Here is an 11,055-nt window from a genome sequence, read left to right on the forward strand (position 1 = left end):
AGGGTGGTTTACTTATGATATGAAGTATATGAAATATTACTAAGATGTATGAACTACGAGTATGATTCATGAACTATGACTAATGACTTCTTAAGAGGACCTACTTTGAGTGAGGGGTAGTATGGGATGCCACTCATAGATGATGAGTAGCCTTCAAAAGTAGCCATGGTATAGTTTCACTACATGTTGATGATTTATGAGGTGTTGCATGTCCTATTTGGGTATATGTTGTGGCCTACATTCTTGACATGAATTAAGTGATTATGAATGCCTCATGATTATATGTATTAGCTATACATAAGACTAATGTATGTTAAATATAAGCATGGTGAACCAAAGGTAATACTTAGTGTAGATAGGGTTATGGGGCTTTATCTACACAGGGCACGAGTGCAACCTAGGGTTACTTATGTTGTTATGCTATTATGATGTAATGATCTTAATGATTGAACATGCATGACTAGTATGTCTTGTAATGAGGAAAATGTATTAAGACTATGTTTAGAGACTATGCTTATAGTGATGTATATTATTCCTTTGTGTCTTTTGATGAACTATATGTGAGTTGCTTGTGACTTGTGATTCTCCAACTCTTTCAAGATGATGTTCAAAATATACATAAAGCATGGTTTCAAATAAATGCCCCTTTTGAGCATGTTTTTAATGGTTTTTATGCATGGCTTCCATACTTAGTACGTGTGTTGTACTAACCCATATTTCTTCTACATTTTTTACAAAGTGTAGGGTTTGGTGATGTGATGTCTTATGCACGGAAGTTAGGTTTCTAAGGAGCTTGGGAATGAAGACTTGGGGAGTCCTCATAGTTCCGAGGATGAACCTACCTCGTACACTTATGTCATTATGTCTTTATGTTTTATGTCTTTAGACTTGTGTAAGGGTTGTGTCCCTAAGTTGTTATTCTAAATGTTATAGATGATTTGAGACACAGTTTCATAGACTCTCTCTTATTTTATGAAGACTTCAATTGTAAAGAAAAGTTTTAAATTTTCCGCTATTTTCATATGCTTTAATGTTCATGTTATGCTAAGGGCTTGTATAAGACCTCCGAGAGGTCGAGTACACCATGTTACGACTAGGGGGTGCCCTCGGGTCGTTACAAATTGTGACTAGGCTAAGCTTTAAAGGGGATAAGCTCTCTCTCGAGCAATTTACCCCGTTTCAAATGTGTTTCTCTCGGACACCCACTTGCCACATGAAGACCAGCCTATGCCTTAACCCACTCACTATCTCGAGCTGAGTGTATGTACATGGGACTAGGATTCACTCTGTCGAGCAGAATCTCATGTCGACCCACTCACACTGGCCATCAATCTAGTGGTCTTTGTTTTACGACCTCTCTCTTGAGCAAGCAGAAAACACATAAATAAACTTGTATTTGCAACTACAAATTCATTAAATTCATCCACAACCACTAAATAAAATCACATTTAAACTACGAATAGACTATCAGCAAGCAAGACCCAACATTTATCTTAACCCATATTCGCTAAATCACACCCCAAGAATTGGGGTTTTTTAGCCACACATCAAGAGATAGAAATTTATACCTAAATAATCTTGCATTCAAATGGGTATGAAGATTTTAGTCTTGTTACAGGCCAAGAATGAAGAAATCATGAGATCCAAGTCCAAATCCTTGGATATGAAACCCTCTTGTTCTTCAAGTCTTCAAAATCCTCTCCAACTTAGAGCAAAAATATCAAAAAGTACTATTCTAACTGAAAATTATCACAATTGTTCGACTCTAAGTGAAAATAATAATAATTGTTCCCCACTAAAACAAAAACTCTAACTAGTATTTATAGTTTTTAAAGATTTTTTCTGCAGCGGATCATTCGCCGTCGTTAGTCGGATTCGCCGATCAACTCGGCGATTAGCCCTTTGGTGTAGTTCATCGCCGTCTTGCACCAGCCCTCAACATCATCGTGCTCTGGGTTATTGGGAGACATGGTACTGCTTCGCGGAACTTCTCGGCGATGCGCTGACTGCTTCCTTTTTCCAACGACTTGATCCTTTCCTTCAGGGTTCAACACACTGGAACAAAAGGTAAAGTAAGACCATTCGGCGACTCGCCAAGTAGACTCGGCGATCCTCAGGCCTTTATTTCTTCGTTCTTTTCAGTCTTTTTGTTCCTTTTTGTGACGTAGTGTCCATGCTTTCCTTAAAACTTCAAATACCTAAAACTTAAGGGTTTTCATCAGATATTCAGATAAAATAGGCATTTGAGGACACCATTTCTATTAAAATATAGCCCTAAATAAGTCTAATTTGTGGACTCATCAGTGTTCTTAAGAAAGTTGGTGTCTCTTTCTTCTCTTTTTTGCTCTAAGTTTTGGTGATTTTGGAGAATAAAAGTTTTAGGTAGGTTCTGACTAGATTAGAAGGCTTAAAATAAGTAAAACGACGTAGTTTAGGAATTAAACGACGTGGTTAGAACGCCCAATTCATAGGGAAAACACCAAAATGACCCTAATTTAAAAGCTAACGAGGCCATCGACGAACCGTAGACTAACCGACAATCAGTCATGGAAGGGCGTCGTTTGGCATATGGGACTGGTTTGAGGGCCACGATCCATAGACCCTGGACCACGAACCGTGGTTCCACTTACGGTTCGTGGGTTTGGCTGTAGATTGTGGTTCTTCCTGGGATTTCAGGGTGGCCAACCATGAACCCTACCTACGGTCCGTGGTCCAAACCACGGGTAGTGGGTTGGCCTCCGTCGGTGGCACTTGTAAGTTCTGAAATTCTGCATATTGGTCTTTCTTGAATCCGGGGTGTTACATTATCTCCCCCTTGGGAACATTCGTCCTCGAATGAAGTCTAAACTAGCTGAGTATGGGGGAATGAGCTGCAATCCCTACCACTAAGTACTAGAAATTAATAACTAACTGAACTGAGTTCCAAGAACATGCAATTATGCTGAAATGCAAGATCAACTAAAGGGACAAGATACTAAGACTTAATTTACGAAAGAATAAATCGATAAACTGGATAGGAACTATTACCTCAAGCTGAAACAAAATCGAAAGGGAAGAGGTGAGGATACTTGGCCTTCATGGTTGCTTCTGCTTCCCAAGTAGCTACCTCTACGGACTGACTCATCCACAAAACCTTCACTAAATCTACTTTTTTATTTCTCAACCTACGAACCTGATGGTCAAGGATATCTACTGGCACCTCTTCATAAGTGAGACAATCCTTCACAACCACTCTATAATGGTACTATTGATGCCGGATCACCCACACACTTCTTTAACAAGGAAATGTGAAAGACTCGATGAACATCTGCTAGTTCTGCGGGAAACTCTAACTCATAAGCCACATTACCAACCCTTTTCAGGATTCTGTAAGGACCTACATATCTAGGACTGAGCTTCCCTTTCTTGCCAAATCTCATTACCCCCTTCATAGGTGACACCTTTAGAAAAAACCCAATCATCGATTTTGAACTCTAAGTCCCTTCTCCTCACATCTGGATAGGACTTCTGACGACTCAGAGTTGTCTTTAGTCTATCTCTGATGAGTTGAACTTTTCCCATAGCTTCATGAACTGAATCTAGCCCAATCAAGGCTACTTTACCTACTTCAAACCAACCAATTAGGGACCTGCATCTACGCCCATATAGTGCCTCATACGAGGTCATCTGAATACTTGAATGGAAGTTATTATTATAGGCAAACTCTATGAGAGGTAGGTGATCATCCCAACTGCCCTTGAAATTAATCACGCAAGCTCTCAACATGTCCTATAAGGTCTGAATGGTACGTTCTGCCTAACCATCTATCTGTGGATGAAATATTGTACTGAGATTTACCTCAGTACCAAGACTTTTCTGAAACTATTTCCAGAAATGAGAGGTAAACTGAGGACCTCTATTTGAAATGATAGATAAGGGAACCACATGCAACCTGACTATCTCATTGATATGGAGTTTGACGTAGTCCTCCGCTGAATCTGTAGTCCTGACAATCAAGAAGTGAGCGGACTTAGTGACTCTGTCTACTATCACCCAAATGGAGTCATGCTATTTGCGAGTACGAGGTAAACTCGTAATGAAGTCCATATTTGTCACTTCCCACTTCCATGTAGGAATTTTAATCTCTTGAGTCATACCTCATGGTTTCTGATGTTCTACCTTAACCTGTTTATAGTTAGAACACTTAGCCATAAAATCTGTTATGTACCTCTTCATGTCGTTCCACCAAAAGACTTCTCATAGATCATGGTACATCTTAGTGGCACTTGGATGAATGGAATACATGGAGTTATAGGCTTCTGTAAGGATCTGTTGCCTCAACTCACCCACATTAGGAACACATAAGCGACCCTAGTAACGAAGCACACCACTTCTCCCTTGGGAGAAATCCTCAAATTTCTGATGATGAATTGCACTTTTCAACTGAAGTAATATAGGATCACTGTCCTGTTTTTCCTTAACCTCCGCTACCAATGAAGATTTTGATCCATTCTGAACTATCACCCCACTATCTAATGTATCCGTAAGGCAAACTCCTTAGTGAGTAAGCTGGTGAACATCTTTGGCTAGATCTTTTCTTTCTTCCTCAACATGTGCTACACTACCTGTGGACAACCTGTTGAGAGCATCAGCCACTGCATTGGCCTTACCAGGATGGTAAAGCACATTCATGTCATAGTCTTTGAGGAATTCAAGTCATCTCCTCTGACTAAGATTCAACTCTTTCTGGGTGAACACATACTGGAGGCTCTTATGCTCTGTGAATACATCAACATGAACACCATACAAGTAGTGTCTCAAAATCTTTAGGGCAAATACTACGGCTGCAAGCTCGAGGTCCTGAGTCGAGTAGTTCTTCTCATGGACCTTAAGTTGTCTAGAAGCATAAGCTATGACCTTACGTAGTGTCTCAAAATCTTTAGGGCAAATACTACGGCTGCAAGCTCGAGGTCCTGAGTCGAGTAGTTCTTCTCATGGACCTTAAGTTGTCTAGAAGCATAAGTTATAACCTTACCTCGCTACATCAACACATAACCTAGGCCGACCCTGGATTTATCACAATACATTACATAATCGTATGAACCATCTGGTAGAGTCAAGACCGGAGTTGTAGTCAACCTAGTCTTCAGTTCTTAGAAGTTTTTCTCACACTCATCTAACCACTGAATTTTGGCCTTATTCTGAGTCAACTTGGTCAATGGGGAAGCTATGGATGATAATACTTCAACAAATCTCCTGTAATAACCAGCCAAACCCAAGAAACTTCTGATATTTGTTGGAGAGGTAGGTCTGGGCCAGTGTTGTACTGCCTCAATTTTCTGTGAATACACTCGGATCCCTTCATTGGATACCACATGATCAAGAGCGACCGACTGTAACCAGAATTCACATTTGTTGAACTTAGCGAATAATTGGCAATCTTTGAGAGTTTGCAAGACAACTCTCGAAAAAGTCGCATGCTCCTCCTCACTTCGAGAAAAAATGAGGATATCATCAATAAAGACGATGACGAACAAGTCCAAATACTATTTGAACACCCTGTTCATTAAATCCATGAAAGCTGCAGGAGCATTTGTAAGTTCAAAAGACATAACTACAAATTCATAATGACCATACCAAGTTCTGAAAGCTGTCTTCAGAATGTCACTATCTATGACTCTGAGTTGATGATAGCGGATCTAAGGTCTATCTTAGAAAAGCAACTAGCACCTTGAAGTTGGTCAAACAAGTCATCAATCCTGGGGATGGGATACTTATTCTTGATGGTGGCTTTGTTCAATTAATGATAGTCAATGCACATTCTGAGAGAACCATCTTTCTTTTTCACAAACAGCACTGGAGCACCCCATGGAGAGATACTAGGTTTGATGAAGCCCTTATCTAGAAGGTCATTCAACTTCTCTTTCAATTCCTTAAGCTCGGCTGGAGCCATTCTGAAAGGAGAAATCGAAATGGGTTGGGTATCTGGAAGGAGATCTATTCTGAATTTAATTTCCTTTTCGGGAGGAACTCCAGGAAGATCTTCTGAAAACAATTCTGGAAACTTATTTACTACTGGGACTAACTCAAGAGTTGGGGTTTTAGAGTTTGAATCCTTAACCCGAATAAGATGATATATATATATACCCTTTGGAGATCATCTTTATGGCCTTAAGGTAAGAGACAAATCGACCCATAGGCACTGAGCTACTACCATTCCACTCTAAGATTGGCTCATTTGGAAACTGAAACCGAATGATCCTAGTTCTACAATTTACTGAGGCATAACAAGAATGTAATTAATCCATGCCTAGAATGATATCGAAATCTACTATTTCTAACTCTACCAAATTTGCTGAGGTGACTTTCTAAGAGACTGTGACAGGGCAATTTCTATATACCCATCTAGCTATAACTGGGTCACCAACCGGAGTAGAGACTGAGAAGGGTTCTGACAGAGTTTCTGGACTGACACCGAAGTTTACTGCTATATAGGGAGTTACAAAGACAGTGTAGCCCCTGGGTCTAACAATGCATAAACATCTAAATGAAAGACTCACAATGTACCACATCAGGAGAATTTTCCTAATCCTGTCGAGCCTGGAGAGCATACAACCTGTTCTGGTGCTGACCGTCACCTGTACCAGATGAAGTACCCTGCTGAGGTAGGCAACCTGTTGGTGCTGCTAGAGCTGTAGAATGATCCCTATTGTTGTTACCTCCTTACCCCTGCCTGGCAGAAGGGCGATCATTCAACCTATGGCCATACTGACCACACCCAAATGACCATTACTTGCCTGCAAGACATTCGTTGGGATGGTTCTTACCACACTTTGGACATGTTGGGAAGGTCATGTTACCTGAAGCACTCCCCTAAGACTTAGAGCATAATGCCCTACCTTTTTTATCCTGTCGAAACATGGGGGATAGAGCACTAGCTGATGAAGGTGTTGGGGCTATATTCCTTTGCTGAAACTGTGAGCGATTCCCACCACCCGACTTTTGCTGAGAGTACTCATAGTTACCTGTTCTAGCCTTCTTATTGTCCTTAGCCATTTCCCTAAGCTTATGTCCCTCAACCTACTGAGCATGAGTCATAAGCCTAGAGAAATTCATACTAAGAATTTAACAATACTGAAAGACAAACTTAAAAAGTCAAGCTGATTCTAGTACTATGTCTGAAAAGCCTCTAACTTACTAGAGTTGAGTTTCTGGGACATGCCCCACAGCTAACTCTAACAAAAACTGAAAACTGAAAGTAAAGACTAAAATGAAAGCATGTCTATTATCCTCGGAATATGAGGACTCACCACTGAAGCTGTTGAATACGGACCGAGAATCAATCTAAGCAAGATCTGGATGCTGAGTACCTGAACCTACATCATGAAAGGATGTAGCACATAGTATGTATCAGTACTTGGAATGTATTGAGCATGCATGATATAGATAATAGCTGAACAAAATATAGCTGAGTAATAATATAATCTAAATAGAATATAAATGTTGAATATAACTGAAAACTGAGCTAAATGCAATGACCAAGTACTAATCATGAACATAACATGCTGAAATTGAATACTGAAGTATAAACTGAAAACTTGGACAAATGCACCAGAGTCTGATTGTAGGAGCTACTATTGACCGACATAAAACCACGTGAGCTAAATGTGAAGTGCGATGTATATGCCCCATCGAGAGGACCCAATATACCTTGCCAGGGGTATAAAGGCATGATTGGTGTGATCACTAAATCTGATGCCTAACGATAGGACTAATACTCCTACGGAGGCACGTAGTTCTAGACTATGAGGGTACGCTGAACCCTAGTCCAACTCGGTGCTAAGCCTACTCCCAACTGGAAATGTATATGACACAACATAACTGAAATACTGAATAGCTCAATGTTCTGACATGCGAATCTGAGAATGCAACATTTAAGAACTAACAATGTAACATTTGAAAACTGGAGCATGTTTATCTGTTTAACTAACCTAGAAAGTGTAATTCATGAACTATGAGAATCTACACAACTAGGGTTCTGAGTTTCATGCAAGGAACTAAGCAAACTTTCCAAGAAAACATGATAATTCGATTATGAATACTACAACAACTAAGTCACAATAATTTTCCAAGGTTTTAGAAACCCTAGGTCTAAACAAGATATAAAAAATAAGAAATCTGACTGAGTTCTAGGGACCTCGTGGATGAAAGGAACCCACTTGTGAAATCCCACATACCTGGTGACGAAATCTATAGAGAAATCCTTCGATTTTGAGGCTGAAACTTGAAGAAAACCTGTTGCGTGTTCTTGAGAAAGTTGGCACCTCTTTCTTCTCTTTTTCGCTCTAAGTTTTGGTGATTTTGGAGAATAAAGGTTTTAGGTAGGTTCTAACTAGATTATAAGGCTTAAACTGAGTAAAACGGCGTAGTTTATGTATTAAATGACGTAATTTGAATGCCCAATGCATAGGGTAAAAGACCAAAACGACCCTAACTTAAAAGTTGACGAGGCCATCAATAGACCTGACCGACGGACCGTGGAGTGACTGACGGCAGTCCTGGCAGGGCGTCGTTTGGCATTTCGGATTGGTTTGAGGGCTACGATCCATGGACCCTGGACCACAGACCGTGGTTCCACCTATGGTCTGTGGGTCCGGCCATAGATCGTGGTTCTTCTTGGGATTTTAGGATGGACAACCACGGACCCTACCTAAGGTCCGTGGTCCAGACTATGGACCGTGGTTTGGCCTCCGTCGGTGGCACTTGCAAGTTCTGAAATTCTGCATTTCGGTCTTTCTCGAATTCGAGGTGTTGCAAGTTATGTTGACCATAGGCACCGACCTTTGAAATTCAAAGTTGATGATTGGGTATTCCTTCGAGTATTACCCATGAAGGGTGTGATCAGATTTATTAGGCGGGGCAAGCTTAGCCTAAGTATATAGTGCCATTTGAGTTTCTCCAGAACATTGGTGATATTGCTTATGAGTTGGCCTTACCTCCTGAATTTTCTATTATTCATCTCGTTTTTCATGTTTTATGCTTTGTTTATAGGTTCATGATGAATTTCATATGCTCCGATATGACTCAGTTCAATTGGATGACCATTTGACCTTTGTGAAGAAGCTAATTGCTACTTTGGCCAAAGATGTGAGACGATTGCGTTTGAGAGTCATTCATGTTTTAAAGGTCTAATAAAGGCACCGTCCAATAACGAAGGCCACCTAGGAAACTGAGTAAAGATGTAAGTTCATTTTCCCCACCTATTTGGGAATTTAGGTATTTCTTGACTCTTTACTTTTTGAGGACGAAAGCCTTTTTAGTAGTGGATGTTGTAATGACCCTCTATGTAATTTTCCCTATATTGTGTTTCGACATTTAGAGCATTCCTAAGCGAACCCAAGTCTTATGACTTATTGGGACTGACAAATCGATCACATAGTCATGCGTTTGGTTTTTATGCAATTTTTTTGTATTTTGGATCTTTCAAAACTTGAATGGTTGTTTTGGTTCAAACTTTAGATGGACGGCCTCAAAATGCAATTCTAACAGTTATGTTAGCTCCAAAACATCGAGTTTGATCTAGAAGGACCTTTGGTGCGGGCCTTGAGACTTCCAAGCTCATTTTGAGCTACCTTCTGGATTTTTGGATTAAAATAGAGCTTTGGGTGTGGACCCACTTCTTCTCGAGAGGACCTCTGTTGGAAGTTTTGACATCTCCGTTGAGTTCAGAATGTCAAATTTGGTAAGTTAACATAGTTCATTTGCGTTCACTGGTTTCCAAATCAATCTTGAGCACCTGAGCGGAGTCTATTAGGACATAACTCATTTGGTTGGTGCACTATGTTAGTGCAGCCGTTCAAGCGGCCCTGGCACCGCTTAAGAGGTAGATGCTTTAACAGATAGGGTGTCGCTTAAGTAGGGCTTGCCTGCTAAAGGATAAACATTTTAGCGGCCCTATCCTTGCTTAATTGATGGTCACTTAAGTGGCCATGTTGATGTTCTATCAATGTCTAGCCACTTAAGAGGTAGGCACACCTCTTTAACTAGGCTACTTAAGCGGACAAAGTGAGCATTTTACGGCTAGGCACTGTTGAAGGCTCATCAGACTCTCTAAGCTTCGGGTTAAGAAGGAAAGAGAGATGGTTGTAATGGGAAAGGTCATCTATAGGGTACACATGGTGGTCACCGCAAAGGTTTCAACCAGGCTAACCATGGTGGTGTACATGCAGGTCGAGAAGTTACTCATCCAGTAGAGTGATGCTTAGGCATGTGATAATGTGCATTTCTTTTCTTTTCCAAGCAGGCCTGAGTAGAGGCACCAGACATGGTTATTATAGGTATTATTCTTGTGTATGACTCAATGACCACTAGTTTGTTTGATCCAGATTCTACCTTATCGTATATACCTATTGAGTTTGCTATAGGGTTGTATATGGTATTTGATTTTCTTGATATTTTATTCATGTATCCACCCTCATTGGTGACTCTGTTGTTGTGGATAAGGTGTACCATTCTTGTAATGTTATGTTCATAGGGTATCCACCTTGGGTATATTTGGTGACATGATGAATTTTGACATCATCCAGGGGATGAGTTGGGTATCCTCTTACCATGCAATTCTAGACTGTCATGCTAAGACAATAACAATAGCCATATTGAGGATGGCTAGTCTTAAGTGGGAGGGTGGTTATCATCATATTCCTATGAAATATATATCTTTTATTCATGACAAAAGGTTAATTGGGAGAGGGTATTGATGCTCTTAGCCCATCTTTGGGATACTAGTGTCGAATCCTGCCCATTGAGTCAGCTTTTGTAATGTGTGGGTTCCTAGAGGTATTTTCTGTTGATATGCCAAGCATGATGCCATACTGAGATATTGATTTTAGTATAGACATAGAGTGGGGCATGCATTCCATCTTTATTCCTTCATATAGAATTGTACTAGCTGAGCTAAGGGAGATAAAGGCTTAGTTTCAAGAATTGTTAAGGGATTTATCCATTCTAGTGCATCTCCATGGGATGCTCCAGTGTTGTTTGTTAAAAAAAAAAGGGGGGGGGGGGGGAATTACCACA

The sequence above is a fragment of the Solanum tuberosum genome, unplaced genomic scaffold (genome assembly GCF_000226075.1).
Source record: "Solanum tuberosum cultivar DM 1-3 516 R44 unplaced genomic scaffold, SolTub_3.0 scf00119, whole genome shotgun sequence".
NCBI classification, from domain to species: domain Eukaryota; kingdom Viridiplantae; phylum Streptophyta; class Magnoliopsida; order Solanales; family Solanaceae; genus Solanum; species Solanum tuberosum.